The following is a 13422-nucleotide window of genomic DNA, read 5'->3' as shown; positions in this document are numbered from 1 at the left end:
CGGCACCAAGCATCATTGATGTAAGCACAAATGGATACCCGGATACCTCCGCGCTTACCCCTCTTCTGCTTCCTCTCACGCCGCTTGTGGCGCATCCACTGTGGGCGAGATACAGGAGTGGGGGTCGGTGATGGAATAGACCTGGGGAGCAGACCGAGGTCACGCAGCTCTTCGGCGTGCGCAGAGTTTAACTCTAAAAATGAGGTTCTACTGACGTCGAGCAGAAACTCACGACTGTATACACGCTTAAAGACAGACAGACGTGACGAATACTTACAATAACACTGCGACTTACAAGATAAAAAACACGAAAACACCGTACTGTCGGGAGAGAGAGAAGCCGCAGTGTGTGCACGAGCCGCCATCTTGAGAATAATACAGTAACGCACATACCCACTCTGTACAACTGTGATGAGCAGAAAAGCATCTCAGAACGCACAACACGTCGAAACCTTGAGGCGGATGGGCTACAACAGCAGAAGACCACGTAGGGTTCCTCTTCTGTCAGCCAAGAACAGAAAGCTGAGGCTGCAGTGTGCACAGGCTCACCAAAACTGGACAGATGAAGAAGACTGGAGAAACGCAGCCTGGTCTGATGAATCTGGATTTCTGCTGAGGGTCACAGATGGTAGGGTCACAACTTGGCACCAGCAGCATGAATCCATGGACGCAACCTGCCTTCAACAGTCCAGGCTGGCGGAGGTGGTGTAATGGTGTGTGGAAAGTTTTCTTGGCACACTTTGAGCCCGTTAATACCAATCCATCATCGCTTGAATGCCACAGCCTATTTGAGTATTGTTGCTGACCACGTGCATCCCTTCATGGCCACAATTTACCATTTTCTAATGGATTATTATTCCAGTATGATAATGCACCATGTCACAAAGCAAAAGTCATCTCAAACTGGTTTCATGAACATGACAGCGACTTGAGTGTTCTTCTTCAGTGGCCTTCCCAGCCACCGGATCTGAATCCAATAGACGTACTGGATTGAAAGTGCACCAGAAAAATCTGTGCGATCATCTCAACATGGACCAGAATCTCAAAGGAACATCTCCAAAATCTTGTGGAGTCCATGCTATGAAGAATTGAGGCTGTTTGGAGAGCAAAGGGACTGAGAGCCCTACCCAGTGTTAGTCTAGTGTTCCTAATAAAGTGCTGACTGCGTGTACACCATAAGGGAACAGCTGTTGTGGCTCATGATGTCATCTGTATACTTTTGCATATGTAAATTTATAAATGATAAAACCGCAGTGCTGACAGGAGTGCTGTAAGATCTGTCGGTCTGGAGATCAGCTAATTAACGTCTTCAGCTCCTCTTTTATTGGCAAGTGTAAGCGAATCAGTGAGGCTGCATAACTTCCCCTGATTTGCGAATGTGTTTAGGAAAGAGAGGAGAAGAGAAGTGTTGGAAAGTTATTGTCAGGATTGTGAGTTCTGTGTGCAGGTATGCTGGATATGGAGGTCAGTCCAGTCAGAGCTACAGGTTACGGAGGATACGGCCCGGGTTCGGAGTCGGACAGCAGCCCGGACCTTACGGTCAGGGATACGGCTCCAGCTACAGCTCGGGTACACCTAACCACACACTGTCTAATTATTTACATCCTCATATCACTCTGATCCTCTTTATTAAATCAGCCCACGGCTGGATATTTATATTTTTATATTAAAAGGCGTGTTTCCATATTACTGCTGTTAGCTACAGATTCTGGATTGTAAGATACACGTCAGTAACGTATTCATGGTTCATGTTGCGCCCTTTCTAGTTTTCGAACATAGTTGTCGATGAGGTGACAGTGAGAGGGCGATGTCACAGGTCCCTGAGGAAAAATGAGGAGGCTCATCACCTTCAGGTTTCTCAGATGAATAGTTCTCTAACATTCTGATTAGACAGTTAAGTTTTCTTTTTGTTGTGTTGTGTTGTGTGTTGTAGATAGAATGAAATGTAAAAAATGTTGTGCAGCAAAAACACTCATTGTCATGTCTCAGTGATCAGGTTACACTCAATTCTCAAGAGTTTCCCTTGGTACTGAAGTGCATGTAATGTTCCTTCTCTGCTGGGAAAGCACTACACAATCACATAGTGGCATTTCTGTTCCAAACTTCTCACTACAGTACCGTGGGCTTCAGGACGGTGCCATTGCCTCTGTCATGCACCAGCTCACTGCAGACCTGGGACACAGGTCACATATTAATATTTCTTACACTTGATGTTGGACTAGCAGTTTGAAATGACTTTTGTCGATTAATTGTTCTTCATCATCATTATTATATTACAGGGAATTGCACCAGAGGCTATAAAGGACATGGCGGTGTGTAACCCAGTGGCAAAGACAAAGAATGGTGTCAGGACTGGTGTGAAGAGCACACTGTACAGAGCATGTGGTGGTGAGTCTGAATGAGCCCCCACCTGTGCAAACATTTTAATACATTTCTAACAGAACAGTGATTAGTATTTAATACTTTTTATAGAGGCTTTCAGTTGATATTATTATTTTTGGAGATATTATTATGATGAATTGTTAATATCAGGGTTTGGGGCAGCTTAACATTCACTTTTAATATACAACCCCATTTCCAAAAAAGTTGGGACACTTTGTAAATTGCGAATAAAAACAGAATGCATAGATTTACAAATCACATAAACCCACAATTTATTTGCAACAGTGCATAGACATCATATGAAATGTTTAAAGTGAGACATTTTACTATTTTATGAAAATAGCTCATTTGGCTCAAATTTGAACCCCGTCAAATTTTTTGGAAATGGGGTTGTACATGTACAGGGAGGTGATAAGTGTGGTTGTCTGCTAGAATGTTAAAGGTGTGATGTTATAATGAAATCTAAATTAAATCTGACAGATCTCACTTTTATGTCAGGGCCTCTTCCAGATCCTCACTTCATGGCCAGCGGGGAGAAACTGAAAGACGAACTTCCACAACTGGGGATATGCAAATTGCTGCACGGACATGAGGGCCTTAATTTGGTGGACTCTACATTTGGCCCTGTGCCTTTTGGGTCTGTGCTCGCTTACCAGTGCCTTCCTGAAATACGTAGAGACATATGTAGAGACATTATTGAACACCCTGGTGCCCCTGAATTTCCTCAGTTGCCTGTTGACAGATACAGATTTAAATTTCCTATAGATTTTGAGCCCAGCTATAAGCAGCAGTGCCACTTGGAGAGCCTAAAGGTGTCACGAAAGATCTCCGCTGCTATTGAGGCAGAAACCCGACTGCAGTCTAAATGCCAGCTGTGGACCCAGGTACGCAAACCCCGACTTACGTCACGTCACAGGTTTCCTTACTGTATCTTGTGATTTCATGTGCAGCAAACTCCCTGTCAAATGATCCTGCTTTCACATGCAAGCGTTAGATGCCTGGAAACTTGTATTTAAACATAATTTTTCTCCCCGCAGCTGTTCAATCTGAAACAATCAATATATTCTACATAGAAACAAGTCCATATTTAAGAAAAGGCGGCTGGATAAAGGTATTATATTTATTAGGGATGCGTTGAAGCGTGACTTTTCTCGGCATAAGTACCAAGAGCATGAAGATCTCACGCTGTCGCCTGAATGCTGACGGCCGCACCACACGCACCGAGGACAAGATCCTGTCCATCGAGATCAAGCGCGGCTGGAAGGAGGGCACCAAGATCACGTTCCCACGGGAGGGCGACGAGTCTTCGTCATCAAGGACAAGCCGCACCCGCACTTCAGGAGAGAAGGGTCCGACATCGTCTACCCCGTCCGCATCAGTCTGCGCCAGGTGGGCATCCCAGGCCCAAATGCCCCAGTCTGTCTTCAGCTGCCGTAAACCATTAAACACTTAATACAGCTGTTTCAGCGTTTAGCTACAGAATACAGATGTTCAGGGCTTTATTAACGCATGTTTGCATATCTGTTTACAGATGTTGAGGCTCATGTTAATGGACTTTTTTCTGGGATCATATTCATAGATATTGAGGGTCATATTAAGAGAAGTTGGTCACGTGAATAGATGTTTAGGATCATGTTAAAAGATGTTTACAGGTGTTGTTGTTAATAGAGGTTTACAGATGTGTGTGTGGGGGGGGGTGGGGGGGGGTTTACAGATGTTGAGCGTCAAGTTAATAGATGTTTGTTATGTCCCGATGTTGAGTGTAATGTTAAATGTTTACAGATGTTCAGGGTCATTGATAATAGATGATTACAGATGTTGAAAATCATGTTAAGAGATGTTCAGTGTTATGTTAATAGATGTTTACAGATGTTGAGGATCAGGTTAGTGGATGTTTACAGATGTTGAGGGTGGATGATGTTAAAAGATGTTTATAGATGGCGTTTATAAATTTCAGGGTCTAATAGCAGATGTGTACAGATGTTCAGGGTCCTGTTAATGCGTGTTTATCTGTTTATGGATGTTGAGGGTCATATTAACAGATGTTTTCAGATGTGGAGGATTGTATTAACACATTTACATATCTGATTACAGATGTTGAGAGTTTAGGAATGTTTACAGATGACTTTTTTTTTTTAACATGACGTTGAGGGTCACGGTGTTAAATTTTTACAGATGTCCAGTGTCATGTTAACAGCTGTTGAGAGTCATATTTCTGCTTTCAGATGTTGAGGGTTGTATTAACAGATGTTTACCCATGTTGAAGTTTATGATTGCGTTTTTCAGCTGTTTACTGATCGGTTCAGATATCGAGGATTATGTTAGCAGATGTTTATGTATGTGTGCAGATGTAAATTGATGTTTTGAGGTACAGTTAAAGTTGTTGAGATGTTGATTATGTGCATTTAGAAATGTTAAGTGATGTTTACAGAAGCTGAGAATAGTGACAGATCGTCCTATTATGTTGAGAATCGTTTAAACAGATATTTACAGATGTTGACAGTTTTGGTGAAAAGGCCAATTCTACACAGTAGGAGTCACCTCATTATCCTGCACCTCAGCACACAATAAATATCATCCTTCATCGATCTACAGTATTAAATATAATCACCGATATATAGTAAGTAAGGAATAAAACACTTGGGGGTGTGCTGTTACAGGAAAATAATCAACAACGGGGTGGTGTGATGCGGCCTGACACAAAGCAGAGTTACTGTTACGACTCTGATGATGATTATTTTCATATAACAGAACATAAGATAGAAGTTTATTCATCCCGAGGGAAATCCTTGTGCTAGAGGTTGCTCAAACAGATATATCACAACAATATAGGAATAAAAGACAATATAGTAATAAATGAAGTAGTAAAAATAACCACATTGCGTAATGGAATAGCAAAAAAAAGGGGGGGGGTGGATACTTGAGTAAAAGAAATAAGTAAGTACACAAAAAGATAAGTGGAGAAGTTGAAAAGTAAAGTCAAAAGTAGAAAGTGACATTACGCACGATATTGCACTTAGTATTCCACATTGAAAGAATAGAATAGCAGAAAAATGATAATGCCCATGGTATTGCACATTATTATTCACAGATGTACTGTCAGTGATATTGAAAAGTAATAAATAGTAACAATAGTGATATTGCACAATAATGGTATCGCATTTGATAGTGATACTATTATTCTCAGTGTCCGATGTTACAGCTACAGGCCAGCGGCTCTGACATCCCACCTGATGAAGACTCTGGAGAGGCTGGTCCTTGTGCATCTCCGTCATCTGGTGAGCCCATCAATGCACCCACTCCAGTTTACATACCTGCCTGTCATTGGGGTGGATGATGCAGTCATCTTGCTCCTGCACGGGGCCCTCTCTCACCTGGACAAGCCTGGGAGCACTGTGAGAATCATGTTTTTTTATTTTTCCAGTGCATTCAACGCTATACAGCCTGTACTTCTGAAAGACAAGCTGGAACACACAGGGGTGGACCAGCACCTTGCATCCTGAATCCTGGACTACCTTACCAACCGTCCACAGTATGTGAGGGCTCAGAACTGTGTGTCTGACATGGTAGTCTGCAGTACGGGGGCCCTGCAGGGAACGGTCCTGGCTCCATTCCTCTTCACACTCTATACTGCAGACTTCAGATACAACACAGCAGGCTGTCACCTGCAGAGGTTCTCTGTTGACTCTGCAATCGTTGGCCTCATCACTGGGGAGGATGATGCAGAGTACAGAGAACTGATTGAGGACGTTGTAGTCTGGTGCCAGCGGAACTGCCTCCAGATCATGGCAGCAAGACCAAAGAGGTGGTGGTGGATTTTCGCAGACACAGACACTTACCCCCGACACCGGTGAACATCCAGGGAATGGACATTGAGATAGTGGACTCATATAAGTACCTCGATTTTCACCTCAACAATAAAATGGACTCGACGGACAACTCCACTGCACTCTACAACAAAGCCCAGAGCAGATTGTACCTGCTGAGGAGACTTAGGTCTTTTGGAGTGCAGGGAGCACTTCTTAAGACTTTTTTTTGACTCTGTTGTGGCATCTGCTATCTTTTATGGGGTTGTCTGTTGGGGTAGTGACATCTCTGCTGCAGAAAGGGAGAGACTGGATAAAATCATAAAGAGGGCCAGCTCTGTCATGGGATGCACTCTTGACGCAGTGCAGGTGGTGGGAGAAAGGAGGATGATGGCCAAGCTATCAGGTATGCTGGAGAACGACTGCCACCCCATGCATAGACTCTGGTGGCACTGGGCAGCTCCTTTAGTGACAGGCTGCTCCACCCCAAGTATGTGAAGGAGCGATATCGCAGGTCCTTCCTCCCTGCTGCTGTGAGACTGTACAACCAGCACTGCTCCCAGCAGACCCCACCACTTAACTAGACAATAAATGTCTGGTACTAACTGGAAAGTAAATCTTTGGTAACCCCCCATCTCATGGGAACAGTGCAATAATGCAGTGTCACTTTAATACTATTGTGTGTTTGTATTTTTGTGCATTCTCTTTTGTATTTTTTATATTTAGATAATTTTTTTTTATTTTTGTATATCTTTATATCTGCTGCTGTAACAATGCAAATTTCCCCATTGGGAACGAATGAAGGATTATCTTATCTTATCTTATCTTATCTTACAACTTTTTTCCCTGCAGAAGGGGGAGAAGTTATAGGATTGTTTGCCATTGGTATAAAAGACCCCTGTCACGTTCTGTGGTACACCTCGGTGGTCTTAGTCTACGGCTGAAGGTGGTCTTATGTGCCTCCAGCGTGGCGTGCAGGGTGAGACAGTGTCCATTATACTGAGTAGTTTCCTCAACATCCTCCTCTCTGACCCCTCCACCAAAGACTCCAGTTCCACTCCCAGGACAGAACCCGCTTTCCTGATGAGCTTATTGAGTCTATTGGCATCGGCCGCCTTAATCCTGCTGCCCGAGCACACTACAGCGTAGAAGATGACGCTGGCCACCACCCTGTGATAAAACATCTGCAGCATAGTTCTGCAGACACTGAAAGATCATAGTCTCCTGAGAAGATACAGGCGACTAAGACCTTTCTCGTACAGAGCCTCAGTGTTTTTAGTCCAGTCCATCTTATTGTCTATGTGGATGCCCAATTACTTGTAGTCCTCAACAATGTCTGTCACCTCTGTTTCCCGGATGCTGATTGGGTTCGGACGGTTCCTTTGCCTCCTGAAATCCACCACCAACTCCTTGGTCTTTGTGATGTTGAGTTGCAGGTGATTTAGTTCGCACCACTCCAAAAAACAAACTGTCCACCACATTCCTGTACTCAGCCTCCTGTCCTCTGCAGATAAAACCAACAATGGCAGAGTCATCAGAAAACTTCTGCAGATGGCAGGATTGTGAGTAGTATCTGACGTCTGATGTGTAGAATGTCAACAAACAGGGAGACAGGACCGTCCCCTGAGGTGCCCCCGTGCTGCTCTCTATTTTATCTGACACATGGCTCTGCAGCCGTACATACTGTGGCCGACCTGTGAGGTAGTTGGTTATCCAGGCCACTAGTGGAGCATTCACCTGCATGTCCAGCTGCTTAGTCCTGAGCAGGGCAGGTTGTCTGGTGTTAAAAGCGCTTGAGAAGTCAAAAAAACATGACTCTCACATAATTGCCTGCCTCATCCAGGTGAGTATAAGCCCTGTTCCACAACAATTTGCCAATTATTGCAGTAAAGAACATCATGTCATACTTTTTATCAGTTTATAATTACATTTAATGTTGTATAGAAAATGAATCAACACTTTATGACTAATCAGAGTCAGGACTTCTGCAGCGCTGTGGTATTAATAGATGGACATTTATTATAGATTATAGTATTTTGAACACAATGTTCCTGTAACAAATGTCAAGGACATGCAAGGAGGAGGCGGGAATCGAGTGAACTCAAACATAAACTTAACGTGAACACACAAACATGAACCGAACGTAAAACACAAACGTAAGGCAAACATAAAACACGCGTGCATCTCTCTCTCCCTCTGCGTCTCCAGCCGCTCCTTTGTCCCTCTCTCCCGCTGATTAGCCAACTCAGTGCCAGGTGTGCATCCTCACAGCCTTCTTGTCACACTCCTCCGCGGGCAGATTCAGGCCTCCGGCCTGACGCACACACACAAAAACAACATATTGTGTTGTCTTAAGGGTCAAAAATGACCTGTGACCATTTTAACAGCAGAAAAAAAACCCTAAATGATGTTTTTTCAACTTGAAATTTGATGACTTTTCCTAAAATCACCTCAACATTAGAAAAAATCAACCATTTTCTATTTTCATATTTTCATGAAGGCTTTACACAGCTAGGGTACAAAGATTGTCTCAGGGGTCAATTTTGACCCGCCAGCTATAAAACCATTTATACACCCCAAAAACTACAGACACATCACAGACACACACTGGCACAAACATGCACACTCCAACACACACACAATAAGAAACTAAGATTGTGTGGTACTGATTGATCTCTCTCTCATCTTCCCTCCATGACCCCACGCATGACTCAAGCTCAGACAAAATAAAAAGAATTTCAGACAAAATAAACATGTATTGAAAGCATTATTTACTAATAGGGAATGCTTATATATAGGTTTTGTAGATTGCAGTACCGTAGTTGTCTTTTTGCCAAAGTCATGAGTGCTCGTTTCAGTGCCCAGCAAGTTGCAGATGTGATTATTTCAGGTGTTTTGGAAGAAGATAACACTGATTTGGAAGAGGAGGAGGCATCTGAAGAAGAAGATGGGGAAGAGTACAACCATGAGAATGATTCCTCATCTTCAGATGAAGCAGAAATCCCCCAAGCTGACAAAGAAACTTTTTTGTCAAAGAACAGCAAAATATCATGGTCTTCTTTACCATATGGCAAGCAGGGCAGGATGGCAGCAAAAAATGTCATGAAGATGACCCCAGGGCCAACAAGATATGCTGTTTCCCATGCCCAGGACATGGTCTCAACATTTTTCATCTTCATTACACCAGCCATCAAAAAAATCATCGTAGAAATGACCAATCTACATGGTTTCCAGAAATATGGAGACAAGTGGAAAATTGTGGATGAGACTGACCTGCATGCCTACATAGGGCTGGAAGATGGAAGATGCAAGTGTACACATGGAAGCTGATCAGTGGAGGCCCAGAGAAGAATCAGGGGATGCGGGTTGTACTTGATGTGACTGAGGGGTCCCAATGTCACGTGTGACAATTTTTTCACATCTTATGAACTTGGCCAGCAGCTGCTGAAGAGAAAGATCACCATGGTTGGCACAGTCAGAAAGAACAAGCCTGCGCTGCCCCCTGCACTACTTGCAACAAGGGGGAGAGAGGCCTTCTCCTCTAAGTTTGCCTTCACCCCCACCACCACTCTAGTTTCTTACCTCCCAAAGAAGGACAAGAATGTGGTCCTCCTGAGCACACTGCACAAAACAGCAGAGAACAGTGATCGTGAAGACAAGAAGACAGCTATCATTCTGGACTACAACCACAACAAAGGAGTTGTGGATAACTTGGACAAGGTGATTGGAACTTACTGCTGCAGGAGGATGACTGCGCGCTGGCCCTTGGTCATCTTCTATAACATCATTGATGTGTCCTCATACAATGCCTTTGTGATTTGGAGCCAGACCGACCCTGCCCGGATGCCTGACGTGGAACAAGAGGAGGGTGTTCGTGGGGCACCTGGGAAAGTCACTTGTAACCCCCCCAAATTCAAAGAAGAGAGTGTCTCCCTCACACAGCAGCCTCTGCAGCACTTGTGGAAGCTGTTCAGGGTGCTGAATCTTCTTGTGTTCCATGTTAGGCTGCAGCAGGGGCAGGCAAGAGGAGGAGATGCCAATTCTGTCCCCCCAAAAAGGAGTGTAAAACAACCACTATGTGCTCAACATGTAAAAAATATATCTGCAAAGTCCATGCTCACACACTGTCCTACTGTCCCACGTGTGCTAATTAGGTCAGCTGTTGCCAAAAGGTTGGTAGATATTGTAGTTGTATTTATAGTCAGGCTGTTGTTATTATAGTTACTGTTTGCCTGCTTATTTCCCTTCAACAAAATGCATTCAGAACTCCTTTCTGCTGCTTTAACTTTTATGAATACTGTCTGGCTAAAAGCTTTTTACACCTATGTAGGTACCTTAAGCAGTAGAAAAAATAAACATGTACTTTAGTACAAAACAAGTGCCCACTGATTAAATATTTATGAAATACTGCACACTGAGGAGGGAAAACTTAGACATTAACAGAGTTTGTGATGAATGATGAGGTTGTTTCTTCATGCAAAATAGATTTGAGGATTGAAATTAAATTTAGCTGCTTTATTTTAGAGGTTTAGTTAAAGCAGGTCATTTTTGACCCTTAGGACAAGGGGAGTATACAGAATTCTAAGCCCACACAAGTGTTAAAATATTCTATACCAACAGGGACTCCTCCCCTATTAGGGCAGACGGCAGCGACTCCTCCGGCAACCGCTCCAGCACCACACTTCCTCAGCGCCACGATCCTCCCGCAGCGGCAAGGGCTCTCCGAAATGTCAAGGATGGGCAAGGAGGAGGCCGGAACTGACTGAACTGAAACGTAAACTTTAATAACTTAAACCAAACATAAAACACAAACGTAAGGCAAACATAAAACGTGTGTATGTCTGTCTTGCTCGGCATCTCCAGCTGCTCCTTTATCCCTCTCTCCCACTGATTAGCCAACTCAGTGCCAGGCGTGCGTCCTCACAGCCTGGCCCCTCCCTCCTGCTTGACACAGTTCCACTTTAGCACTATCCTGTTCTAGTGCACTTGTACAGTTGTGGTGTTGCTACGGCAGGAGGTATTACAGCTACTTTAGGTCTGTTATGTAATGTGAAGTATGAGCAGTGAGAGTTGATCTCAGATGTTAAGTGCCAAAAGACAAGGGCTCATCCACCTAAACTGTTCTTGACTCACTAGCAGCTCCTTCCATGGCAGAATGAGTGTGAAGTCAAAGCTGGGGTGATTTTTACTCCCATATGTGCTGCTATGTTTGTATTAAATCTGACTACATTTAATGTTAATCAGCTTTTCCTGTTTCCGAGATTAAAAGTCACTTTTATCACTTTTATTAATGTGGATAGAAGCAGCATCAGCTAATTTATTATATAGCTAGCAACTGCTTAAGTCACGTGTGTTTAAACCTACGTTCACACAAGCAAGCATTGCTTGACCTTTGTCCCTTGTGGGCATGGCCTGAACAGCCACTTTTTACCTCTGATGAGAAATGACAGTAGCTATATATAGCTTCTAAATCTAACTAATCTAACGCACAAGTTAAATAATGCACTAATCATCTAATGTGTACGTGCTTGGTGTAGTACTAGCTTCACTCAGATTAGCAAAGCAAACTAACTGTTTTAGCTATGTCCACTCACCAGAGTCACCAACGATCTCTGTTACTTCCTTCCGAGCTTTATTTTTCTTCGTAATGTTTAATGAACGTATAATGAAAGGTCGTATATGACAGGATAAGATGAAACCACAGTTGTACGTTTTTCTTCCATTTTTGCAGGAACTAATTGCAATTAGGAAATTAGAAATTAAATTTAAGTCGTGAGCAGGGAATGAAAGAAATGTCGGTCCATACGTGCCATCGGATTGGTCTGAGGAATCGTCTGGATTTGTCACAGTACAGCTTCATAACTAATTTGAATAGAATTGAGAAAAAATCAGTTCAAATGTGGCTTGTTCCTGAAATCGTGGCTCTGCGTTACGCACAAACGTAGAAAATAAAACTGCCGCTTTGTCTCTTGTTAGTGTGAGTGTAGGGTGGAAAAGGGCCAAATCTATGGCTAAGGTGAAAATGTAGTCACAGAATAAACACAGAAAAATCTTTACCAGAAGGAATATGTTGGGGTGACGCAAAAGATTAATGTCGACTTGTTGGCCAGCGTTCAGCTACACTCCGATCATAGGTTTGTATTAATGTGCTCGTTCTAATACGTCAACATTTCCATAGTAACGACTCGTTCCAAGGTGGACTTTGTACAATAACCGAAGTCTAATAATAAACAGAATAAAAACATGTTGTGTAATTGTTGATATGGTGAATTTCTCTGTAAGGAGACGTTTATTTAACATTCAGGGAAGAAGTCTCCAGTGTCAGCGTAACTTTTGCGATACAGGAAAAGTGTTCAGAACGTAACAATTGTAATGGAAAAATGATATGACTGATTTTTTTCCCCCCATTTCTGTGATTGCAGTCATTGTGCGGTTGCTCGGTTACGGTCTCCACGATAGACGGGAAAACGTGCAATATGAAGATCACGGAGGTCATCAAACCGGGAATGAGGAAGATCGTAGCGGGACAGGGGCTGCCCTTCCCCAAGAACCCTGAGCAAAGAGGAGATCTCATAGTGGAGTTTGACGTGAACTTTCCAGACAGTCTGCCGTCCAACGCCAAGGACGTGCTGAAACGCCATTTGCCCGCTTGATGAAGGGAACGCAGCAGGACTGCGGCGGCGTTAAACGGCGCACCACACTGACGCTCGCCATCTCTCCCGATCCAACACTCGGACAAATCGCCGCTATGCCCCATAAACAATGTGCAATTTCTATTTTTTATCTAGTTAGTCAGTGTTTGTGCTTTTTTAAAAAATATGTTGCATGCCCAAATAAGGTCATAAACGTGCAAGTGGAATCTTCATCTCTGAAAGTAAACGTCAGATTTGACTCCTTTACTTTTCATTCTTATTTGAATGGGTAATGTTGGAGTAAGGCGTGTACCGATAATCGATTATCATGATTATACGATATACCGCAATATTCGGGACAATATTGTTATCATGGACAGGTCAAAATATTGAAGTGCAGTTAGGAGCCTGATTCAGATTTTTTTAAAGGCTGCTTTCTAACATAGTTTATTTGGAAAAATCTGAATGCAACACTGTAGGTATCTTTGTAAAATACGGAATATGCTTACAGAGGAATCTCAAACACATTTAACCACAAGTGGCTGTATAGGAATATCTATTTAACTTCCCGTCTCATAGCTGATGTTTTATTTCTTTATTCT

General features: G+C 43.1%; 1 pseudogene; it reads left to right on the top strand.

Moving 5' to 3' along the window:
* The first annotated feature begins 2903 nt into the window (after positions 1 to 2903).
* On the top strand, positions 2904 to 13087 carry LOC128318166 (dnaJ homolog subfamily B member 4-like; annotated as a pseudogene).
* Positions 13088 to 13422: the final 335 nt, after the last annotated feature.

The sequence above is a fragment of the Pangasianodon hypophthalmus genome, chromosome 4 (genome assembly GCF_027358585.1).
Source record: "Pangasianodon hypophthalmus isolate fPanHyp1 chromosome 4, fPanHyp1.pri, whole genome shotgun sequence".
Taxonomy (NCBI): domain Eukaryota; kingdom Metazoa; phylum Chordata; class Actinopteri; order Siluriformes; family Pangasiidae; genus Pangasianodon; species Pangasianodon hypophthalmus.
This window is presented reverse-complemented; position numbering and strand designations above follow the sequence as displayed.